Genomic DNA, 25,918 nt, shown 5'->3' with positions numbered 1-25,918 from the left:
TGATGAATATGTTCTAAAAGTAGATCATGATTGCATAACCCTATGAAATATTAAAATCCACTGAATTGTATACTTTGAAAGGGTAAATTTTATGGTAATGAGCTGTTATTTTTATTGCTTTTAAAGAAAAAAAGCAAATGAGCTCAGCCGTTCTCCTCAAAGTTAATCTGGAATGTATACATTGTTATCCTTGATAAGAGCTGAAAATTTACAGCTTGAGAAGGACACATACACACGCATACACAAAGTGCTATGGACAGACACACCTACTAAAAGCAGACAAATCAGTTGAGTTCCTATGTGCACTATGTGTAAATGTATTTATTGGGTTTACACATGTAAAATTTTTTGTTTGCCAATCCCAGTTCGTTGTAAGAATTCCACTGAGCCAAACACATGCATTAAGCATCTACTATGGGCTGCACATTATCTTGGACATAAAGTAGATAGGAGAGAATCAAACCTTTCAATCCCAAAGCCCATTGTTCGAGAATTCTTTGTACCAAAACAACTGAGATTTGGTCAAGCATGAGCACTTCTCTGTCATTTGTATGCTGTAGTTTGCACGTTGGAAATTTGTTATTGCAATTTGGTTTCTATTTGGGAACAGGTCCTATAAGAATAACGTGGAATTGCTCCCAAATATAAATCATATAATTATTATCTTAAAGCTGCCTTTGCAAACCCTACTCCCCCAGGAACATGCCAACCCCACCTCACCATTCCCAGATGAAAACCATACTTCCCGATCCTAGAAGTTTCAATAGGCCTACCATCTCTATATTTGGAATAAATGTAGAAGTAAGGGGTTCACCTAGCCAGAGAATGATTGCATGTGCAGTCTGGAGGAGGAGGAGGAGAAGGAGGAGTAAAAGAGGGATTCTGATTCTTATAAACTCAAGAGTCCCCTGGGAAGCTTGTCTGCCATAGATATTCCAGAGCCTTCCCAGGGGAAAGGCAAAGCCAGTTGGTTGGGGGAGGAGCACAGGAAATGGCATTCTCCCCCAAGTCACACTGCTGCTCTTGGTACTGCCCTCAAAGCTTGGTGATCCAGGCATCGCCCAGCATTTAATGAGCAGCGGGGACTCTGCTAAGCACTCTGGAGGATATGAGGATCCTACAAGGAGTGCATAACCAAGTCTGGAAGACTTGGAGGATGTCAGAGTCATCACTGGGCGTGCAGGCAGAAGGCGGGAGGTCAGTCACCAGAGAGCCACTGAGACCCCCAGGACGGCAAGAATTCCAAAGGGCAAAGCAGATGCCTGAAAGGCAGCTGGAGAAGAATGAATGGAGCAGGGGGGCAAGGTCATTGAGGCCCAGACTGAAAAGGTGACTGTGATTAGAAAGAAGACAGTGGAGGGATTCGAGTTGACAATGGAGGAGGTTTGTCTCAGGGCGGTTGGCTACAGTGTCTGTCTCCACGTGGAGTGAATAGAGGCCCAGTTGGTAAGAGCTCAGGTCAAATGGAGGAACAGCCTCCGCACCCCCACCCCAAGAGACTAGAACTTCAGAAAATGGAGATCTGCTAGAAACTTGGGAACAGGAGCATGGTAGGCTGAGACCAGGGCTGCAATAGGATAAGTACAAGTCATGGTCATTTGAGGGAATGAGATGACATAAATAGTAGAGAAAGAGCCAATAGAAACAGACCCCTAGAATGGCTTGGGAGACGAGATAAGGAAACCATATGGTGAACCTAAGATTGGATCCCCACAACAGCCTCCTCCCCCACACACATACCCCCATCCCCACAAAAATAAAGGAAAAGAAAAAGCATGCCATGATGGAATTCCTATTCTCTTTTCCCAAAAGGATAAAGCAATATCAATAACCTCTCTTTCATACACTTTGATAAGAGAGATGCCAACTTGAAAGCCAGATGCTGGCAGCTCGTGCCTGTCATCCTAGCTACTCAGGAGTCTGAGATCTGAGGATCGAGGTTCAAAGTCAGTCAGGGCAGGAAAAGTCTGTGAGAATCTTACCTGCAATTGAACACCAGAAAACTAGAAGTGGCGCTGTGGCTCAAAATGGTAGAGCACTACTAGCCTTGAGCAAAAGAGCTCAGGGACAGCAGGCCCTGAGGGCCCTGAGTTCAAGCCCCAGGACTGACAACAGAAAAAAATGAGAGACGGGGAGATAGTTGTTAACTTGAAAGATGCAATTAAGTAGGAAGATTGTGATCACACTAATAAATATGAGGCATATGGATGGAAGGCTGAGAGAAGAAGAGTGTAAGTTGGAAAGCGCAGAGCTGGAAAGCCATCCCTGCTGAGCTCTGTTTGGGTTCTTGTCCTCAGGAATTTGTTCATGACGCTTAGAATGAGATCACTGATCCCATGAAGCATGGCCACAGACACAGCCAGAGAATACTCTGTCGACAGCTCAGGAATCCTTTATTCCATCTTCAGCCAGAAAGGAGGTGGTTGGCATGGTGGATGTGTGCATGATCAGATAACCACCCAACCTTACAGTTCAAGAAAGAGTTAAAGAGGGCTGGGGATATAGCCTAGTGGCAAGAGTGCCTGCCTCGGATACACGAGGCCCTAGGTTCGATTCCCCAGCACCACATACACAGAAAACGGCCAGAAGCAGCGCTGTGGCTCAAGTGGCAGAGTGCTAGCCTTGAGCGGGAAGAAGCCAGGGACAGTGCTTAGGCCCTGAGTCCAAGGCCCAGGACTGGCCAAAAAAAAAAAAAAAAAAGAAAGAGTTAAAGAAGAAAAACAAGTGTGGGTTATGATTTGTTAGGCAAGTTTGGCCATATCACAAAGAAAGTCTCTTCAAACATCATTTGGTGGAATGGGGTAACCTCATCCAAAGTGCACTGTGTGCATGTATAGAAATAGCAAAGGAAAGTCCCATCCTATAAAATAAAAATTAAAAAAAAAAGAATGTTACCTAGGCGCTGGTGGCTTGTGCCTGTAATCCTAGCTACTCAAGAGCTGAGATCTGAGGATCATGGTTTGAAGCCAAACCAGACAGGAAAGTCTATGAGACTCTTATCCAGCCCGGGTATTGGCATGTGTGTGTGCATGCACACGCACACACACACACACACACACACACACACACACACACACACCAATGTACACTACTTAAAAAATAAAAAGAATAAAAAGCAAGAAATCATTGCTCACAGCTCTGTGGGGAAGCTGGACAGTCCTCTGTTGAGTCAGCCTGACTCAGACCAGAGCAGCCTCTCTTTCCTGGCTTGATACCAGCGAGATAGATGCTCTTACCCTTCAGGCAAACTCCTGCTTCGGTACATGGCAGCATCTGGACTCTAAAGGACAGCAAGAGAATATGCCACAGGGTTGGGAAGGTGGCTTCGTGGCAGCATGCTGTATTACATGCATGAGGCCCTGGGTTCGATTCCTTGGTACCATATACACAGAAAAAGCCAGAAGTGCCGCTGTGGCTGAAGTGGAAGAGTGCTAGCCTGGAGAAAAAGAAAAAAAAAAAAAAAGAAGCTAGGGACAGTGCCAAGTCCCAGGAGTGGCAAAAGAGAGAGAGAATATACCACAGTGCCGTCACATTTCCAATTGGGGTTCCCCTTTCATTTATTACTGTCCTATTGGCCAGACAAGTGTCCATAAAAAGACACTGCCTGAGAGCAGAGATAAAAAGTGAGGAAAGACCACGTACCCATGATTCATGCCTGTGATCCTGGCTACTCAGGAGGTAGAGATTTGGAGGATCACAGCTGGAGGCCAACCAGGGAGAAAAGGTTTACACAACTGCATCCCAACCAATAGCTCACACACACACACACACACACACACACACACACACACACACACTTCTATTCTCACAAGCTTGGGGTGAAGCATAAATAGGTGGAGGGGGTCTAGGCCAAACCATGCAAAAAGCAAGACACTGTCTGAAAAATAACATGAGTAAAAAGGTTTGGGACATGACCCCTGCCTAGCAAGTGTAAGATCCTGAACTCAAACCCTGGTACTAGAAGGAAAACAAAAAGGTAGAAAATAAAGTAGTCATTTCTCCTACGGCACTATCACTATCACACTATCACACATACCTCCAAAGGAATGGCAATTATCTACTTCATAGTGCTCAAAGGAACCAAGCTCCAAGTGGATCTAAGGCTATCCACATCTCATTGTGAAGGTTGGGACTGTTAGGAAACTCATAAATGTACATAACTGATGAAGAGGTATTTTAAGGAATGGAAAGAAGGGGAGGGGGGAGAAGGAAAGAAGGGAGAAAAAAGAGAAATGAGTAGAGGAGGGGGAGAGAAATAGGGTGGAAGGAGGAGAGAGAAGAGAAGAGAGGAGAGGATGGGAGGGGACAAGAAAGGAGGAGAGGAGGAGGGAGGGAAGGGAGGGGAGAAAAGGGAGGGAGGGGAGGAGGGAGAGGGGAAGGGAAAAAAGGAGAAAGGAGAAGAGGGGAGAGAAGAGGGGAGAGGTGAGAAGAGGATAGAAGAAGGCAAAGGAGGAGGGGAGGGGAGAGGAGGGGAGGGGAGGGGAGGGGAGAGGAAGGGAGGGGAGGGGAGGGGAGGGGAGGGGAGAGGAGAGGAAGGGAGGGGAGGGGAAGAGAGAGGAGGAGAGGAGAGAAGATCTTTCCTGGCATACACAGCTTCATTACTTCAGGGTCCGAGTACCCCCTCTTATAAAGACCCCAGCTGTTTGCTGGCGTCTTATAAAATGATGTTCTGGGCTCCTGCCTGGGCCGCAGCCCTCACCACGCATGTCTGGGAAGCCCAGTTTCTGATCCACAGAGCAGTAAATGCTTGGACGGAGAGCTGACCCAACCTTGGAAAGACCCGAGAGGCTAGACCAGTCACACTCCATTCTTAGGACATAATTAATGTGTTGTTAATTTTTTTCATCAACAAAAGATTACCGAAATACCCCATGAGTTCCTTCAAAAATGTGACCCTCCCTTTTCCCGTCTCGCTTTTCTTTTTCCTGGATCTGGACGTGGTTTCCATTGGCCCCAGAAAAAGAGTTATTTCTGTCGTGTTCCTCAACTCCTTGAGATCAAGGAGTCCATAAAAGCTAATGTGAATTATTAGTAGAAATGTCAGGGCTGCTCCTTCTGTTCGGGGTGAGTCTTCTTGAAAAAGTTTCTCTTCCTTGAGGCCAATGGTTTCTCCTGTGGCCACAGGAAACCTCATAGCGTTATAAAAAGCCAGCTAACTAAATAATGCTGGAGGAATCTTAATGAGTAGGATGATATGGCCAACAACATTACACAGTTTTTTCCTCTCAGAATTCAAGGATTCAACATTACAAAATATCCCATCCCATTCAGATTTAATTACCGCTGTTCAAACTTGAAGAACTTTCTCCGTTTCAATTATGTAAAATGAGAAACAAGGAACCGCTAAGGGATGGTGAATTGACTCCATTTTTTTTTAAGGGAGCATGGGAGAGTAGAATGATTGTTCTCCTTCCTGATAGAAATATCTATTGTCCACTGGCTGTGTCTTTACCAAGAGTCCCTAAATCACTTGCAAACGTTTCTCCATGTTTGTATCATCACCAAGAATGAAGAGTGCCAGTAATGAAAGCCTGGTGTCTGCAGAAGCTGAGTGGAGGCAGGCTCTGAGTGGCAGAGGCCGTTGGAGAGGAGTGTCATGGAAAACCTAAGGCTTAACATTCACGGTTGACCCAAACAAATTTAGAGCGGAGGAGCCAGCACCCCTGGGACACCCAAGTGACTCTCCTAATGACTTGTCCTGCTTCCTTTGGGGCCAGACCGCAGAGCCAGCTGCCCTGGCCTCCTCGGGACCAGGCTACTGAGAAGCAAGACCAAGGGGGAAAACTTCTACCTGTATGACAGCTGTGTCCTTACAGTCATGGTGGGGTCACAGTACTAGTTATCTGAAAATCCATTTCAGTATGCCGGGCTATCTAGCCCAATATCTCAATAATCCTTTTAAGAGCCAGAGTTGTTGTGGTGTGCTGTGACTCACGTCTGTAATCGTAGCTACTCAGGAGGCTGAGATTGGAGGATTGTGGTTCAAAGCCAGCCAAGGCAGGAAAGACCATGAGACTTTTATTTCCAACTAACCACCAGAAAACCAGAAGTAGCACTGTGGCTCCAAATGGTAGAGCACTAGCCTTGAGCAAAAGAACTCAGGGACAGCACCTAGACCCTGAGTCCAAGCCCCCCCCCCCCCCAACTAACAAAAAAAGAAAAGGAACAGCACCCAAGCCCTGAGTTCAAGCTCCATTAGCACACACACACACACACACACACACACACACACACACAGCCATAGTTTCCTTTTAGTATCCAATTTCAAATGAGAACTAGTCACCTACCTACCAGTTCATTCTTATAATGAACCTGAGTTTTGTGTTACCAGAAAAGCAAGCGTTGTGTACACATACACACCCACAAGGATCCAGTATTCCTTATCCAAAATTGCTTAGGATCACAAATGTTTTAGATTTCAATTTTTAACCCAGTTTTGGAATATCGTGCATAATGAGATATCATGCAGACAGGAGCTGAGTCTTCACATGAAATTCACTTGCGCTTCGTATACACCGTATCACACATAGCCTGAAGGAGTTTATACAATATTTTTAGTGCATCGGCATTTTGACTACAACTTGTCACAAGAGGGCAGGTGTGGAAATTTCCATTCCCAGTGTCATGCTGGCAGTCAGAAAGTGTTCGATGTTGGAACATTTTTGTATTTCAGATTTTTGGTTTAGGAATTCCCAATCTGTATGGGGAAGATACACACACACACACACACACACACACACACACACACACACAGTGTATGCCTGTGGGGGGGTGTATGTGTGTATACATATATGTATGTATATATATATGTATGTATGTATGTATACAAATGTTCCCCAGTAACAATGTAGAAGTAATCCTAGGATACCCTTTGCATGATAAAATGCTCATAAAAAGTGACATAGCATTTGCACATAGCCTACATACAGCCTCATGTAGACTTTAAGTCATTGCTAGATGTCTTATATCTAATACTATGTAAATATTTAGGGAATAATGACAAAAACTAGTCTGTTGCATGTTCAGTACCTCCTCCCCCCCCCAAAAAAAATATAGTTAATTGGCATTGGGTTGAATCTATAGATATGGGACCCATAGAAAAGGAAACTGACTACATATATATATACATATATAGTGTGTGTTTACATATATGACATCTATTTAAATGTGCATGTGAATAATGATCTCTATCTCATTAGGTCAGTGGCATCCATGTTGAATGTGCTGTATGCATCCTGTGGCCATTGGTGGCTCTGTTTGGGGGCGGGGGCTGAGGGTTGAGGCAGGGTTACAGCAAAGGCCCTGGGGGCTGGCAATGTCCCCACTTTCATATGTGGTGACATCCTTTACATTAACCTCAAAAGCCTAAAACCCTAAATGGCCCTGTAGCATTAAAGCCGTGCTGTTCTGGAACTGGGGAGTGTGGAAATGTTTGCTTTTATACTGGAATTCAATTCATGCTCTTTCACAACCACAGTCTTAGCATTTGGTTTTCGTGTCTGTTTGTTTTATTTTTATTTCTTTTTAGAAAAATTGCCTTCGCTTTTCACCTCACCCCCATTCTTCCCCCATCATTTAGTATCATGAGGTTTCCTGAAGATTTAACATTTTTTTGTATCTTACACCCAGAACATATTTCTATTTACCAAAATCGCAAGTTGCCATGGTAAGAATTATCCTAAATCCCTAAAATATATGTGGCTTTTTCCTGTACCCAGATGACTGCAGAGTCACCACAAATGACCACAGAGTTTACAAAAGAATTACATCCTGAGAAAAAGAGCCTCCCAGCCCCGGGCTGAACATTTCTTTCTATTCTCAACAGCAGACCTACAAGATTAATGAAATCACCAGGACAGACCAGGAGGGACTGTCCACTGGAGTGGTGGTGTGCCCAGCCACTCCAGCGGCGAGGGACAGAGAAGAGGAAGTGTTTAAAAACAGAACAGGAAACAGATGGAAGACATGATCTCTCAAAACTCTAAAAGTTTAAAAAAAAAACATTAAAAAAAAAACTCAGCCCAGCTTGGTTGCTGGAAGATTAGAATAAACCTGAGTTCTCCAGCAAAGAGAGGTCAGCCAAAGCTGGCCCAGGAAAGGGTGGCACCACAGAATGGTAAATCTTAATGTAAGCTGGCATTCAGCAATGCCCCTGAAGTGCCCTGAGACAACAGGACACTCACTGAGTCCATGTGGGCCAAGATGGCAGAGAGGCGGACCATACCTGCAGTTAGTGTTTCAAGCCTAGCTCCACGCTGAGCTGAAATCTTCACTATCACCGGGCTAAGGGTGGGGAAGGTGCTTCTTTCTTGGCCCCAATCAAGACATTTTCAGAGGTCTTTACTTCCCAAGAATGAAGCCCATATTAGAGACCAGAGGGAAAAGACTGGGTCTTCCTCATTTGTAGGCTTTGGGGTTCCTGGAAGAGGAAGGAAGGAAGGCAGAGTCTAGAATCCACCGTGTTCAGGCTGTGTTCCCTGACCCCATGTCAATGCCGCAAAAATATCTAAATGGGGGCTGGGAATATGGCCTAGTGGTACGAGTGCTTGCCTCATATACATGAAGCCCTGGGTTCGATTCCTCAGCACCACATATATAGAAAATGGCCAGAAGTGGCGCTGTGGCTCAAGTGGCAGAGTGCTAGCCTTGAGCAAAAAGAAGCCAGGGACAGTGCTCAGGCCCTGAGTCCAAGCCCCAGGACTGGCAAACACAAACAAACAAACAAAATCTAAATGACTTCTTTGGAATTCACCCCAAGGTGCACAAATGTGCTTTTTTTTTGTTTGTTTTTCTAATTTTTTGCGTATGCCTAATAAGTTCAGAGCTCTAAGGATGAATCCAATTTCCAGGTTGGAAAGCTGGAATTGTTCATCCTTTTTTTTTTTTTTTTTCAAATAAGAGGTTTAGCAAATGAGAGGAGAAACAGAATCCTCCCCACCATCAGAAAGTTGGAGTGGCTTCCTGAGGAGATGCTAAAAATCTGACCACAAAGCTGACCTGCCCAAACAAAGCCTGATAGCCAAGCCATTCCCCCAAATCCCAGACACCCCTCCCCCGTTCCCGGCAACTGCATTTCACTCCTGACCTTGCTTAGCCTGTGGTCAAGAAAGAGCCTCTGGGCTCTTCCCCAGAGCTGCCTCCAGCAGAAGCCCTTTGATTGCCCGGTACCCAGTTACGCCGGTCTTCTCTCCTTGCTGTTCCTCCTCTCCCTTCTCCCAGTCCAGGCCGTTCGTTGTGTGTTGGGTTTTTTTGTTTGTTTGGTTGTTTGGTTGGTTGGTTGCTGTTATTATTTATTGTTGTTTTGGGTTTTCTTTTTTGAAGCAACCTATTTTTCCTCCTCTCTTTTCATTTTCCTATAGCATCCTAAACCTCAAGATGTGGTTAGCACTAATCCCGATTTGCTTAGGGTTTATCTGCATTATTAATTCCAATCATTCAAAGAAAGAAAGAAAGAAAAGTGCCAGGCCTTCATTTGTATACAAAGTTAGGGTGTCGGTGAAAAGAGCCAGCGACCCCTGAAGAACATGTTCTTTAGATAGCTTTTAAACCCAAACAACTTTCTTTTCTAGTCTGAAAATATTCCTAGAGATGGGAACCTGTCCTTACTCATTTCATTTATTATTATTTCTCTCGCTCCCCCCCCCCACCCCCGCCAGTCCATTTCCTTTGAAGCTGCTTCCTGCGTTAATCTGGACTTAATATGGATTTAAACATGGACAATGGAAAATAATTTGGGTTAAAAAAAATAATCTCCCTCCATAAAGCTAGAAAAACCCCACAAGTGTCACCATCTCTGACAGCTAGGCATGGGATGAGATTCCCGAGCTATGCCTATGGAAGAGAAGGAAAAGCAGGACTAACAGGGTGAGTCCTGTTGCATTTTCTGTTCGTCAGCTGTTACGACACGAGTGGAGTTGAGTGCTATCCAGGGTCTTGACTCGTTGTTTGAGTGAATTCATCATCATTCAGGACATATGAACACTTCTTTGGTGCCCAGGAGGTACTAAAAATACCTTCTGTTAGACTGAGGGACACTGGTAGGGGAGGAGGGAGCCTGCATCCACCCCCTCACAGAAGGGCTTCTCTGTATTTTGGGGGGCCTGAGATCCCAACCCCCATCTTAAAGTTCCACCCTTCTCCCCCCCTCCCCCCCTTTTCTTTTTCATTCTCCAGTCTTTTAATCGGTATCATGCTGGAAATAAGGACGCTCACATTTCTTTGGGCTGTTCCCAGGGCCAGACAGTATTATCAAGCTGAGCATATGGGAATTGGAATACGTTCATGGGAATTTAGAGGGACTGAGATTAGACTTTGTCAGCCTTCAGCAGATCGGGCAGACCACATTCATGTGCTTTGATTTCTCCAGGACTTGGAAATGAAAGTAGGCTGAGTCCCAGTAGCACCTCTCTAGGGGTAGGAAACACGACTCCCCATTCCTCTGCTCACGGCAGACATCACTAATCAATTGCAGGCTTCTTCCCCACTGAGCAAGAGGGCAGCCTCTGTATCCTGATGGGCTCTCACCGTTCCTCAAGGCCTCTCGCCGATTCCAAGTTTTAGACTTGTGGAAAAACAGCATGTCTTTAGCGGGATTTGGGTGGCATTGTGAGCAAAGTGAATTAAGCATCCACAGTCCACTCAATGCATGCTGAGCATGTGTGAGGTTTTCCCCCATGGCGTTCTTCCTGGAACCACGTATGCGTGTGCGGAAATGCAGGGTCTACTCTACTGTGCATCTTTCTTACTTGATGGGCAAAACAATGTATGAGACAGTGGTAGTGACTTCCATCCACAGGTGAACAAGCTAAGGCTCAGGGTCACAGAGAACCTTGCTGATAACTGGCAGAGGCTTGAACCCAGGGTTGTGACTACTGGGCCACATAGCCTCCAACCATCTTTAGCAGCTGGTAGACACCATGGTGCACCTGTTACAATGGCCGGTAGCAGCTGTGGTGCTTGATCTAGGCCAAGGAGATGGGGAAATGACACCAAAGGGCCCGCCAGCCTTCACTCAGTGGCACTTATGCTTGTGTTATGGCGTTGTGGAAGGCGTGACTCCCCAGAGAACTCGCTCTGCTTGGTACAAGAAATTATTGGAGAGATGTCATCTTTGGAAGTGACTATTTTCCTAATCAATCTATAGAAAATGCCTTTAGGGATAACAAATGAGGAACCACTTGACCCAACCCATGTCGTCTAACTGAGCAGCACATGAAGTGGCCACATTGGAGAACTCAGCCTTCCCCAAGTGCCCAGCTCCTTCGCTGAGCTGCCATTGCCTGCGGTAGGCTGTCATCTTCCACAGCAAGGCGTGTTACAATCTTTGATTCTACCTATCACAAAGAAGGCATTCGATAAATATTAAATAATAATTATTGTTTCTCTCACATTCGCTGACAGGATAAAACCCTGGCAAAGAGCCTTTAAGGGCTAATTACTTCATAAGGCATTGAAACCAACCTGCTTGTTGAAAAATTAATTGTGGAGCAGTCAGAGATGGAGGCAGTAGGAAGTTGTTTTGAGTGGTAATGTCACTCTGAACTCCGGGTAAGATGTAGAGTAACAAACGCCAAATGCCAACCAGCGAAAGTGGCCAGGGGCCAGGAGATGGATTTGACTGGATCTTGCTCATTTGCCCATTATGTTGGTGGACAACATTTGTGACAAACAAGTGGCCACATTAACTAATAAGCAGAGTTATTGTTAGGGAGCATCCAAAAGGAAACATGGATGGTTTCTTTTTGTCGGTTGTAGGGCTTGAACTCAAGGCTTGGGCACTGTCCCTGAGCTTTTGGGCTTAAGGCTAGCATACTACCACTTTGATCCACAGCTCCACTTCCAGTTTGGGAGTGGTTAATTGGAGAGAAGAGTCTCAAGGACTTCTCTGCCCTGGCTGGCTTTAAACCAAAATCCTCAGATCTCAGGCTCTTGAGTAGTTGGGATTACAGGTATGAGTCATCAGTGCCCAGAAAGGGCCAAACATTTCCACAGTCATGGCAAAGTTATTGATGTCTGCATGTATACTAATAAGTCATGTTCATGTCATTTAAATGAGATAATATTGCTGACATTGAAATGAATGTAACCAGTGAATAGTTATAACAATTGAATGGTGTTCATATCTGTGCCATTATATTAAGGAAATTCAAAGAAAATATCAATAATAATGACTAACATTTATCAAGCGCTGCATATAAACCATGGAAGTTACTTCAGTGGTAAAGTATTTGTGCCAAGCCAGGAAAAAGTTCAGCTCCCTGGGGAAAATAGTCATTACTTGTCCCTGCTTTGCATGTTGGAATTCCTCTTGACATTCTACTTGTAGACAAAGAAAAGAGTATTCTAATAGAATCCTCAAGGGCTAGCAAATGTTTTCTATAAAACAACCCAACAGCAAGTTTTAATCCTTGTAGGTCTCAAGTCTCTATTGCCAACAACTCAACTCTGTTGTGATGATACAAAAGGAGCCGTAGGACAATACGGAAATGAATGTGTGTGACTGTGTTTCAATAAAACTTTACTTATAAAGTAGGAAGTGGGCTGGGTGTTGGTAGCTCACACCTATAATTCTGGCTACTCAGAAGGCTGAGATCTGAGGATAAAGGCTTGAAACCAGCCTAAGCGGGAAAGTCTGTGTGACTCTTGTCTCTAATAAACTACCCCCTTCCCACCCCCCAACAAAAACAGAAGTGGATCTATGGCCCAAGTGGTAGAGTGAGCAAAAGAAGCTCAGGAAAAATGCCCAGGCCCTGAAGTCAAGCTCCAGGACTGGCACAGAAAAAAAAAAAAAAAAAAATATATATATATATATATATATGGAAGTGGGCAAGATTTAGCAAGAAGGGAATTGTTTACTAAAACTCTCTGAACTAAGTCATCCCTTTGGTCAAATGGAATGTAGCTTTCTATTTTTTTCTTTTACTTCTATTTATTTTATTTTTGCCAGTCATTGAGCTTGAACTCAGAGCCTGAGCACTGTTCCTGGCTTCTTTTTGCTCAAGGCTAGTACTCTACCACTTGAGCCACAGCACCACTTCTGGCCGTTTTCTTCATATGTGGTGCTGGGGAATCGAACCCAAGGCTTCATGTCTATGAGCCAAGCACTCTTGCCACTAGGCCATATCCCCAGCCCCGAATGTGGCTCTCTAAATATATGGTTTTCTTTCTCGCTCATAGGAAAGATGTGTTGTCCAAGACCCCATATAAAGATTGTGTTTCTCATTTCTGACTAATGATTGGTGCCTGTCATCAAAAAGCACATGTGGCCAGATACCAGTAGCTTATGCCTGTAGTCCTGGCAACTCAGGAGGCTGAGCTCTAAGGATCACAAGTCAAAGGGATTCTTCTCTCTAATTTACTACCAAAATGCCAGAAATAGAATTGTGGCTCAAGTGGTAGAGCTCCAGCCTTGAGTGACAAAGCCTAGGCCCTGAGTTCAAGCCCCAAAACTGGCGGAGGAGGAGGAGGAGGAGGAGGAGGAGGAGGAGGAGGAGGAGGAGGAGGAGGAGGAAACTCATGTCACAAAAGGAAACAAGAACTGGGAGGTGTAGTTCAGCGGTAGCCCTCTTGTCTAAATATGCAAAACCCTGGGTTCAAGCTGAAAGAAAAAAAGTGAAATCATTCAATATGTATGATTTGAATATGGATTTGCTGCCAGCTACTTTGTTCACAGCTCTGCGTGTGAATTAACCCCCACTGTAAGTGTGGTTGGGTGGCTGGCATGATCCTCTTACCAAAGAAGAAAACTTTAAGGGCCATTCTAGAAATGAAACCACTACCTACAGTTATGTCACTCCTCGGCTAGTTTCATGCCGTGGACAGATAAAGATTTCTGGATTTGCTTTTCCCTCTCATGGATAGGTTGAAATGTTGAGGCTGGGGACGGTGACTCAGTTCTACACCTCTTCCGGAATGCATCCATTACGCTCTTTCACATTCACCCAAAGGCCTTGAATGTGAAGGACCTCTGACATCTCTTTTCAATGCACTCTGGATTGGTTTCAAGAACCAATCAGCCCCCATGGGGCTGACTGCAGGAGGACAATGACAACCTTGGCCTCTAGTGGCTCTCAGTTCCAGAAATGAAGGGGGAAAAAAAAAAAAAGAAAAAGAAATCTCTGTGGAAGAGCCACGGCAGTCGACCTGAAGGGCGATCCGGCTGCACCTGAAGTCGGAGAGAAAATCCATCCTATGTGGGAAACTCAGCCATCAGTAAGCAGCCAGGCAGGCCTGTCAGTGAGGGACCAACCACAGAACTGCCTCTCCATCAACCATCAAATAGTCTTTAGTTGTGATCAGCGGCTACCCTCACCTCCCAGACTGGCAGGTTTCCAATAAAACCAATAGCCCCCTCCCCCCAGGGCAAAGTCATCAGCGGGAGGCGGCCATTGTCTTTGAGGCCTGGCAATTTGACAACAGTGTTAGCTTACACTCTATTAGCCAGCAGCTACACTCTGACCCCTGACCCTGACATTGAACTCGCCTGACCTTCTCCTAAGGTAAACTCTGATCTTTTGAGGTGGTCCGCCTTGCTGCTTAGTACAAGAGAAGCCCATCAGGACTGGGGCAGGAGGATTCCCTTGACCACTCTGCTTCCCGACAGGATGCTTAAGACCCTAAGTTACAGAAACAAGCCAGAATTGAACCCAGGATGCCAAAGGTGAAAGTTCAACAGCACATCCATCAACAGCCTGTCAGTCACCAAAGGGCCCATGTAAGAACGATGGAAGCTTTCAGCAAGAGGCGGGGGGGGGGGGGGGTGCGGGCTTTTGTCTCTAGATGGTTCTGGGACTTAATGGAAAAGACATATCAAAATATGACTTACAAAATACAAAATAATGGGCCGAGATGTACATTACAGGAGGGTGTTAGATTGCAATGTGCTTTTCAGTGGGAGAATTAGATTGAAGTGTTGCGCCAGGGTAGTTAGGTTGAAATATGGATTATCCTGGGAATGTTCGCTTGAGATGTGCTTTATAACACCGTTGTTAAATGGAGATGTATTCTGCAGAGCCGGCATTAGCCTGAAATGCGTATTATGACCACGTTGTTAGGGGAAAGATATGGATTCCACTTTGGGAGGAAGATGGGAAACAGGAGAGAGGTAAAACACCTTGGCTTGAATATTCTTCAAAGTTCTGGGACCTCGTCTTCCACATTAGATGGATTGCAGGGGGGTTAGGATGGAGGAGAGTAAGAAAGAACATAGAGGGGAAATGTTCTTTTCCCTTCTTCTTTTCTAGCCAAACAATCTGCCACATTCCCCACTTTTCCTGTTAGGGCCTTAAAGGCCTCCCCCATCAATAAAAACATTAGCTCACTAAACAGCCTGATGGCTTTTCCTTCCCTGGCTTAACCCTTTGGGAGTGGTGTTTCCTTTGGATTTGTAAAAATATTGATTCCAGATAATGCTTGCCTTTCTAACTCTGTCTTCCTTAGGCGTGATGGATAGGTTCAGGGCTGCATCTGGGCAGCCAGCTCACCACACCTACCCAGGGAAAGGGGGAATGGAGAGCAGGTTGTTAAATACAACTTGGAATCCCTTTTCTGAGTTGCCCAGGCAGAAATGCCAGGGTTGAGGAGAAGCCGTACAAGTCATTGTCACTTTAAAGTTGCAGCTCGTTTTCCTTATTCTTCTCCTGATTTCCTCTACCAATATTTCTTTACTTTCACTTTTACAACATTTTGTCACGTGCCATTTTGAGGTTGGCTCCTCTGAATTGCATTCTTCTTTTCTTTTCTTTTTTTTGCCAGTGCTGGGGCTTGGACTCAGGGCCTGAGCACTGTCCCTGGCTTCTTTTTGCTCAAGGCTAGCACTCTATCACTTGAGCACCACTTCTGGCTTTTTCTATATATGTGGTGCTGAGGAATCCAGCCCAGGGCCTCATGTATATGAGGCAAGCGCTCTACCACTAGGCCATATTCCCAGCCCCTAAATTGTATTCCTTAGAACTCCTTATCCAGGTAAAGAACGAGCTTTCCCTAGAGCATTATCAACACGAATGATTACAGGTAACTTGTGACTCTACCCAACATGGGATGGCCTTAATACACCCTAGATTAAAAAAAAATCTTATCCAAAAATAAAGACGTAAAGAAAGAAGGCTGGGAGCCTGGCAGTAGCTCACACCTGTAAACTTAGCTACTCAGGAAGGTGAGATCTGAAGGTCATGGTTTGAAACCAGGCCCAGGCAGGAAAGTCCACGAGACTCTTCTCTCCAATGAACCACCAAAAAGGCCAGAAGTGGAGCCGTGGTTCAAGTCATAGAGTGCCAGCCTTGAGAGTAAAAAGCTAAGGGCTAGCACTCAGGCTCTGAGTTCAAGTCCTTCATACTGGGCAACAAAACAAAAGGAACAAAGAAACAAAACCAAGAAGGATGGTAGGGTAAGACAGTTTTTGAGCCACTGGGCTTACAAAGGCTGACAGAACGCCTTTCCCAATCGTGTTTTCATCTTCTCTTCCCTAGTTCAGTAGATAGAACCTACAACCTCCAAACGTCTACCCTCACCCCATTGATTAATTTCAGCCTCTCCGGAAACACAGAGGTAAATTCCGGCTCCCTTGTATGTCAGCAAAAGAACACATTATGCCAGGCAAGTTCAGGCGGTAGCAAAGATGAACTTGCCAGCCAAGAGCACCAAACCAAACCAACCAAATTGCCCTGTGACTAGAGCGAAAAAGAAGCCAGCAGGAGCTTCTGTGTGCTTGCTGGGGCAGTGTTTCTCAACTTGGCAAAGTGTGTTCGCTTCAGGACAATAGCATTTGCCTTCGGTGGCTGAGTTGTCTGTGGGCAAAGCACAGTGAACGGGACGGAAGTAACCCCGTAGGTGAGCAAGCGGCTCCACCTGTCCTCGCCCATCTGTGTAGTCCTTATCTTCGTTCCCACTTCTCATCCCTCAGTATTTCCTACTGTATGAATGCTCTCCCACCCCCCCCTTCTTGCTACCCATTCCTGCCCTGTTTTCTGACATCACATTTCCTTTAAAAATAGACTAGGAAAGTTATTTCTAATCTCTGTCAAGGGATCTGTTGAGCCAGACTCCCACGGGATGTGGGAATGAACTTAAAATCAATCCTGGAGGGGGGAAAAAAAGGATTTAAAAAAAAGGTTGGCTTATTCCCAAAATCAGTTTGTTATTTTTTTTAAACAAATCTTCTGTTGAATCAATTGAGATGTTTATGGCCTTTTCCTAAAAGCGGCATTAAAGTGGGTTTCTTCATAAACATGGCTTAGTCAGGTGCTGATGGCTGGCATCTCTAGTCCCAGTTACTTAGGAGGCCAAGCTTTGAGGATCAAGGTTCAAAGCCACCCCAGGCAGGAAAGTCCATGAGCCTCTTATCTCCACTAAACTACCGAAAAAGGCCAGAAATGGAGCTGTGGCTCAAGTGATAGAGTGCTAGCCTTGAGCCAAAAAAAAAAAAAAAAAGATCTCAAGAACAGAACCCTGGCCCTGAGTTCTATCCCTAGGACCAGTGCCAAAAAAAAAAAAAAAAGGTAGGGGCGGGGGGCAGGGAGGGGGAGAGGAGGCCTAAAACCCTACTCTAAAAAAAAGACACCAAAGAGTAGGACAGCAGAAATACAGCACCTAGTAGTTAGAAGCCACATCAAGTCTGTTCCAACCCATACTTAACTGCTCAATGAATATGGAACAGTCACTGGACCTTCTTAAACCTCAGTTTTTCTACCCATAATCTGGGCATAATAGTAGTATCTACCCTACAGGGAATTAATAAGTATTCCCTATTAATATTATTAATGAGTTGAAAATGCTTAGTCTTATGCCTGTGACAGGGTCATCATTTCACAGACAGTTTCAACTAACTTTATCAATACTTGGGAGGGAAGAATGGAGTTCTCGGAATTGAACGCAGAGCCTCGGTCTTGCTAGGCGAACACTGTACCACTTGAGCCACAACCTCAGTCCTTTGCTTTTAGTAGGGTTTTTGGATAGGTCTTGTACTTTTGCCACAACTGGCCCTGCGCTGCCCTAGAATTGCCATTTTCCTCCCTCTGTCTCTGGAGTAGCTGGGATTATAGACATGCGCCTTCACACTGGACCTCTAACTTTATCACTTTTTGTCACTACGCCATCGACTGGCAGGAGAAATGAGCAGGTCCATCTATCGCTGCCATGCACTGATTTATCCCTTGCACACTCGTTGACACATCTTTTAGAAGCTCACTGTGTCTCTTAGCCTTTTTCCTTCATGGTGATGGTTCATGGGGATGTTTTTCCATAAAGGAAGAAGGGTGACCCCACCAAGAAGGGAGGAATAGATGACAGGGGCCTGTCTGATGGAATATAATCCACGCTCTGTGCTCCCTGGGAGCTACTCATGATTGTGTTTCCAAAGTAACGGCCCATCTCCACTGTGGGGATTGGCATGCGCTCCCTAAATAGAACCTAATGCAATCCGACAGGCCTGATTTCTCCAGATATATGTTAAAACAACATGCCCAGCACTGTTGGCTCAAAGGTCTTGCCCTTTAACAAGGACGTATGACGTAAGACAACCTGCCCAAGAGAACACGCAGGCAGAAGGCCAGAGGGACAAGGTCATTGGCTAATGAAGTGGTCAGCATTGAGTTTCTGTCACTCAGCTGGTTAAGAGGAAATGAACAGGGAAGTTTTTTTAAAAATGGGAACATTGAAGACAGAAAGAGAAGGACTACATTTGGGCCAATTCCCCAAGGGTGAATGATGTTGTGAGAGACAGAGTAACAGCACACAGCCCTTCTAAGCCTCCACTGCCATCTTGTTCCATGGTCACCTGCTGGACACAGGGCAGTCGAAAGAACATTTGCAAGAGATGAACTCAACATGAGGGAGAAAAGACAGGAGGGAAGAAGGGAGGGGGAAGGAGAGGGAGGAAAGAAAGGAAAAAAGGAAGGAAGGGAGGTCTCCAGAGAAGGAGGGGGGAATGAGGGGAGGAAAGGAAGGGAGAAGGCAGGAAGAGGGGAAAGGAAGGGGGGATGAAGGGAGAGAAGAAAGGATAGAGGAAGGGAGGAGGGAAGGAAGGTTGGGTGGTTTCAGCTGGAGTTCTTGGAGCTGCTGGCCTCTGGGGATCTCTATGGAGCAGAGAGGGAACAAAGGGGCCAGGAGCAGCCACACCGAGGGTCCCTTCCACCCCCTCGCCCCATGACAGTGGTAGGAGCCTTATCCGATCATCTGTGGGGAATGCGGGGTATGAGATGGAGGTTCGCGTTCTGAGGTTCCGCCCCCTGCTGAAGGTACTAGAGCTCCATGTTTGGTTTTCTCTCCCTCCTTCCGCCCCTTCTTGCCCAGGGCTTCTTGCTGGGCCGGCCCTGGGCCCTCTCCTCTGGGCATCTGGAGAAGGCAGCTTCCTCCCTCGGCCCCTGACGGCCAGGCAGGTGACTCCACCATTCTCCCTAGGTTGTGCAAAGGTCGCTGAACTCCTTCGGGTACCAGGAGGCGCCGGGGCCAGCTGAGCAGGGAGTGGAGTCTGGTGATTGCATTTCAATGTTTTAATTTGCCTTTAGACAAATTCTCATAAGCTTTCACGAGAAAATCTCCCATTAGACATCGACATTTAATTTAAGAACAGTTGGGAGAGGAAGATGAGCTGAGATGACAGATGGAAAGATGGGCACGTGTGTCTCCGAAACGTGAACGCGCTGCGGATTCCGCGAGGGGTGGGGGATGTGGGGGGAATGGGGGTGCCAGCCTCCCCTGCTGGTGTCCGTGGACATAAAAGCATCTGTGATTTCCTCCTGTGTGCAAACTTGTAACCAGGTCAACTACAGCGTTGGCGGCTTTCCACGGCCCCCAAACAGCACGCGTTCAAACCCACAAAATCAGAGTAGCCTTATAGGAAGGCAAAAACAAAGTCAAAACAAAATAACACAGGAAGGTTGTTGATAGAACTTTCCTTTGGTTCCATTACCACAAAGATAACTCTTTTCTTTCTTTCTTTCTTTTTTTTTTTTTTTTTTAATTCCATGCTTACCCCTGGCTTCTTTGAGATAGATTTTTCTGGACATCCTAATTTGGCCTTTGTATAATTCGACATCTATTATTGGTTTAGGACCACAGTTATTATTTTAATTACAATTTAAAGCTGCCTAATATACTCCAGGAGTCACTGGGCATCTAGAAGAAATAAATAAAAACAACTTGCCATTTTTAAAAGAAGCATGTTTATTTGGAAGTCCCGAGAGCCACTCAACTAAAACATCGTAAAACCTTCAAATAAACTAAAGCGGAAACAAAATAAAGCGTCCGTTCTTAATCTCCTTAGAAGGCAAGCAGGAGAGAGTTGGAGCTGGGGGACACTGGCATGGGAACTGAGGGGCTAGGTTGGGGAGCTGCCCTGTGTGGCTAAGTGAATTGTTCACACTCTGGGATCCACGGAAACCTCAGCCTAGGTTTACCATTTCTCAGCCTGGCTGGGGAAGTTATCAGCAATGAGAGGTCAAGAGAGTAACGAATTGGATGAGGACAAAGAAAGGAGCAGGGCTGGGATCGTGGTGGGCAAAGGCCTATAATCCTAGCACTTAGGAAGCAGAGACAAGAGGATCACAAGTTCAAAGTGAGCCTAGGCTTTACAGACAAGCCCTGTCAGAAAGTGGGGAGGAAAGGGAAGAGAAGGGAAGGAAAGGAGAGGGAGAAAAAAAGGAAAGAGAGAAAGAGCAAGGGAGGAAGACTGGGAAAAACAGAAAATGAAAGAAAAAGGGAGAGAGAGGAAGGAGGAAAGGAGAAAGAGAGAAAGAGGAAGGGAGGGAGGGAAGGGAGGGAGGGAGGGAGGAAGATAAAAAGGAAGGAAAAAAGGAAAGAGAAGGGAAGAAGGAAGGCAGGAAGGCAAGCAAGCAAAACAAGATAGCTGGAACCTTGGAAATGCCCACCCACAGAACTACTGTTTCCAGAAGATTCTAGATGGCTCTCTCCAGGGTAGACGTCAACAATGCATCTCTAGGTCTCATCACTTCTTAATTTAAAAAAAATTGTATTGCCAAAATATCTAGTGATTTCACATTTAGAAGGCTGAAGTAAAGCAGAGCAGTTCTGCAATATTCCTATGTATGAATTTCCCACAAAGAAAACTGAAAAAGCTCATGTTCACATCTTTCCTGGGAGTGTTCTGTGTACACACAAAGCTGTTCTGGTTTGTTAAGCAGCAGAATTGTCTAGTGGGCAGGAGGCTGGCCCTGCTTCTAGACCACAGGGCCGCACAAGTCTGCAAACCAGCCTTGTAGGACAGGATTCTTGTGGACAGAATTCTCAGAGGACAGTGTGAGTTTCCTCCACTTGCAGACTCTTTTTGGGCCCCAAAGAGCTAGGCTGTCAAGTTTCAGTCACTCCCAATTCTGAGAACAAGACTGAGAGCCATGTTCCCAGACAGCCAAAGGACGAACTCCCGGGAAACTCATTTTCCTTTTTTCTTTTATTGTAGTTTTTCATTATTTTTTTTTTCTTTTTAACCCAGGGCCTTGCTTGCTAGGCAAGTACTCTACCACTTGAGACATGCCCCCAGCTTTTTCGTGCTTTAGTTACTTTTTCAAATGAGATCTTACTTTGTCTTAGACCTCCTTGGACCATAATCCTCCTATTTCAGCTTCCCCAGGACCACAATTGACAGGCAGTACCACCCAGCTCTCTTACATTGGTTAAGATAGGGTCTCAGGGCTGGGGATATAGCCTAGTGGCAAGAGTGCCTGCCTCGGATACACGAGGCCCTAGGTTCGATTCCCCAGCACCACATATACAGAAAACGGCCAGAAGCGGCGCTGTGGCTCAAGTGGCAGAGTGCTAGCCTTGAGCGGGAAGAAGCCAGGGACAGTGCTCAGGCCCTGAGTCCAAGGCCCAGGACTGGCCAAAAAAAAAAAAAAAAAGATAGGGTCTCACAAACTCAGAAACTCCTTTTTTTACTAATCAAAAAATAAGGAGAGGGCAAGAAGGGAGAGGAATAATAATCTTACAATTATAAGGTCAAGTATAGTAACTCTTGCTTATAATCCCAGGAGGATCAAAAGTTTGAGCCCAGCGTAGGCACCGTACTGAGACTTTGAATCAAAACTTAAAACAAAATCAGAAGACCAAAACCCACATTAAATACAGATACTTCCAGTGAGTGGCTGTCGGACTTCACATACAACCTCCGGTAGGATTTCCTCTTCTTCCTGGGAGGCTGCTCATAGTAGGGTTAGGGTGTAACTTCAGCTCTATTTCAGTGACCTCCTTGAAGTTGCGACCTCCAAATACAGTTACATTTGGTGGGGGGGGGGGAGGGAGCTTGAGATGCCAACCTACAAATCTAAGGTAGACATAATTCAGCCCAAAGCACTAGAAATATCCTTTTTATTTATGGTGGTAGTAGCTGGGACTGAACTCAGGGGCCTCTTCTTCCTTCCAACTCCCAAATAGCTGGGATTATAAACTCGTACCGCCATGCACAGCCCTATGTTAAAATTCTTAGGCAATGCCCCAGACCTTGCTGAAGATCAATGACATCAGAATTTCTGACTCTGGGTATGTGTGTGTGAGCTCGTGCGTGTACACACTACACACACCAGTCACACCAGTACTGGAGCTGGAACTCAGAGCCTCGTGCTGTCACTTGACTCTTTCCAGTCAGCGTTGGCGCTCTACCACTTGAGCCACACCTCTAGCTCCACCTTTTTGCTGGTTACATGAAGATAAGAGTCTCACAGGGAAGTGAAGCTATGGCTAAAGTGATGGAACATTAACTGTGAGTGAAGAAGAAAAAAAAAGAGTCACAGATTGATCTGCCAGGCTGGCTTTGCCAACCTCGGTCCTTAGATCTTAGCCTCCTGAGTGAGCTAGGACTACAGACCTGAGCCACCAAATCACAGTGACATCAGAAATTCCATATGAGGTGACTCAGGACACCCCGGCCCAGCTTCCTTGCCACTCAGAACATCTAAGAACATTGGTCCAGATTCCATCAATCTTCACAAGCCTTGGTCGGGCTGGACTACCAAAGATCAGAAAACCAGCTGACAACGAGGAGGGGAGAGAGAGATGGCCAACGCCGCACATTTATCTTTCCTCTCCTGCTGATGGATCACTTTATACAATCATAAAACTTTTAAAAGGTTGAACCTGAACTGAGGCTGTGACTGTGACACGATTAATCAAACTCCTGAAGGATCATGTTATATCATGTGCTTCAAGCATTGATCCACTTTACAAAAACTTCGCCTGAAATACAACCGAGACACAGGCGACTGGACCCCTAAGAAAAGCCGGGACACTGCCGATTATTTTGCGTCATCTGTGGCTCTGCCGCAGAACGGATCGTAAGGCAGTACAAATGCCCACGCTCCACTAAGGACATCAACCAGCCCCCAACTTGCCCCCAAATTGCTAAGGGCACTGGCAGTACAGGGAAGAGAGGGTTGATTATGCCGCCTTCCCAAGCCTGCTATCATGTACCTAGATAATAGTAATATCATTCATCCGCAAGGCTCCCAGGCTCCTTACCTGTTCTGGTATTGATTATAGACAATACCAGGACCCTCCAGCACTATAAATGTTTCCCCCAGGGAAATGTGTGTTTGGTGTTGTCTCTCAGTGGAAGTTCTAAGACTAGGTACCTTCCCCCTTCTGGTTTGTTGTTGTTTTGCTTCTGCATTCCTGGGACTTGAACTCAGAACCTGATACTGATCCTTAGTTGTTGTTGTTGTTGTTGTTGTTTTTCTTTCACTCAAGGCTAGTTCCTTGAGCCATGGCTCCACTTTCAACGTTTTGCTGGTTTATTGGAGATAAGAATCTCATGGGCTTTTTTGGGGGGGCGGGGGGAGGGGGGCTGGCTTGGAACCTCCATTCTCAGCTCTCAGCCTCCTGAGTCGCTAGGATTACAGGCGTGAGCTACTGGCACTCAGCTCCCTTCTTCACTCACAGGTGAGCATTGAGCCAACAGGTACAGCTGGCATCCCTTGCGCTATGCTTTATAGTTCACCAGGTATTTTAAGATAACCCCAGACTGACTCACGAGAGCCTCACCACCTCCACCCCCAAGGAGGTGCTGAGTCCTCGGGGCTCATGATCTCCATTTTGCCCAGTGGAAACTTCCTCAGGAAGTAAAAGGAGCCTTGGAATGGGTGGCAGAACTCAAATGCCTGCTTGTAGGATTACATCCTCCTTGCGCCAGGCAACAGGGAGACCACAGAGGAAACCAGAGCTTGTGCTGGCCCTACGCACGCACCTTAGCACCCGGGTCCTTCCAGGCCAGCCCTCTCCATTCTCCGGCAGGTACCCAGCTCCCCTCAAATAGCCACAGCCCACACTGATCCTTCTGGGGCTGCCAGCTTCTTCCCACCCTGTGTTTGCTGGCCCTGGCCAAAAGGATCAGATACCAACCTCAAAGCCCAGGTGGTCCCAGACATCGCTGTGCCACCCAAGCCAGTTACATGGGTGCTTTTAGTTTCCTCCTCTAGAGAACAGATTGGTTTTTCTTATTGTTGGTTTTTTTTTTTTATTAGAACCAACTTCTGAAGGCTACATGGAAGATGGCATGAGTCAAACATATGAAAGGCTCCAGGCTACGTCTGACATTTAAGGGACTGTCAGAAGGGGCAGTTGTTTTCAAAAACCCTTTCCATGTAGGTACTTAATTAGTTATTTCAAGACCTACTGCATCATGCCTCCTGCCTTATTCTCGGAACTTTCTACACATTGCTTTACAGAATTATTCTACCAGTTCCCCCAGGGAATACGTACATGAGTACATGTACTCCATAGGTGGAGAAACTGAGTCAGAAAGGGTTGTTAGAGCCAGCCACGGGATGGACCTGGCTTGAAGCACTTTTAGCTCAGGTAGAAAGCTCCAGTTGGTAGAGAACCCACGACAAGTATGTAAGTGCACCTTGCCATTCTCAGTTTTGATAGGACTGCCTTCCAGGGTCCTGGCACTCAGGAAGTTAAGGCAAGAAAATAATGAGTTCGAGACTAGCCCGGGCTTCCTAGCAAAGCCCTGTCACACGCATGTGTGCGTGCACACACATATACACAGAGTACTGTCACACCCTACCCACTCACTCAGTGCCCTCATCCCTGCCTTCAGATTGCTTCTAATCTCAATATGGAGGAATGCCTGGCGAGATGAAAGACCGGGAGTGTAAGCAAGCCGGGCTATAATTAAGTGCCCAGGAACGCAGCAACCAACCCCACTGTCTCTGGAGACTGCAGGAGTCCAGTTCCCTTCCCAAACATGGTTATTTTTCCCCCTGATGTATTTTTTTTCTCCCTCCACCAGGAATTTTCCACTTTAATTATGTGGCTTAGGCTGGAGTGAGGAGTTCACCTTCAGAGCTGTAAATGCACGAACTGCTCCCTTCCATAAGACACATTGCTGGGAAAGCCCAGAGATAAATGTTTATAGTCTCTGCTGGGATCAGAAAACCCAGGAAATTCAGCTAGTTTTCTGTTGTTGTTACTTCGGGGGTAGGGGATAGTCTATTCCCTGCAAAGTAATTTGGGGGGAGCCTAGGCGTCTACACCCTGGAATTCTGGCCTTCATCTTCTCAGAATTGAATTCCTGGCAATGCTTATAGGTTACATGTTTTTCTCTCTTTTCCTGCTTTTTGCCTTAAACATGAGGCAGATGGTAATTAAAACCATATTTTAAAATATTAAGCCAACTACCTAAAGGAATGAGGTTTATTAAAAGTTGCTATGCGGTAAGTATTGAGACTGAAGCTAATCTGCGCATGCGCCCTCCACACACATGCAGAATGTGGGTTGAGAGGATAGAAATAAGCAAGTATGTACACGCACGCACACACACACACACACACACACACACACACCAATACATTGATATGTCGATAAATGGAATGCATTTATCAAGTGACTAGCATTTGACAAGTAGAGAGCCTCGATGACCCACTAAATTAAGGTACTTAGAAGGGTCGTTACTCATCAACATTTCAAAATG

This window comes from Perognathus longimembris, chromosome 10 (assembly GCF_023159225.1).
Source record: "Perognathus longimembris pacificus isolate PPM17 chromosome 10, ASM2315922v1, whole genome shotgun sequence".
NCBI classification, from domain to species: Eukaryota; Metazoa; Chordata; class Mammalia; order Rodentia; family Heteromyidae; genus Perognathus; species Perognathus longimembris.
The sequence above is the reverse complement of the archived record's forward strand: the minus strand, read 5'-3'. Positions refer to the sequence as shown.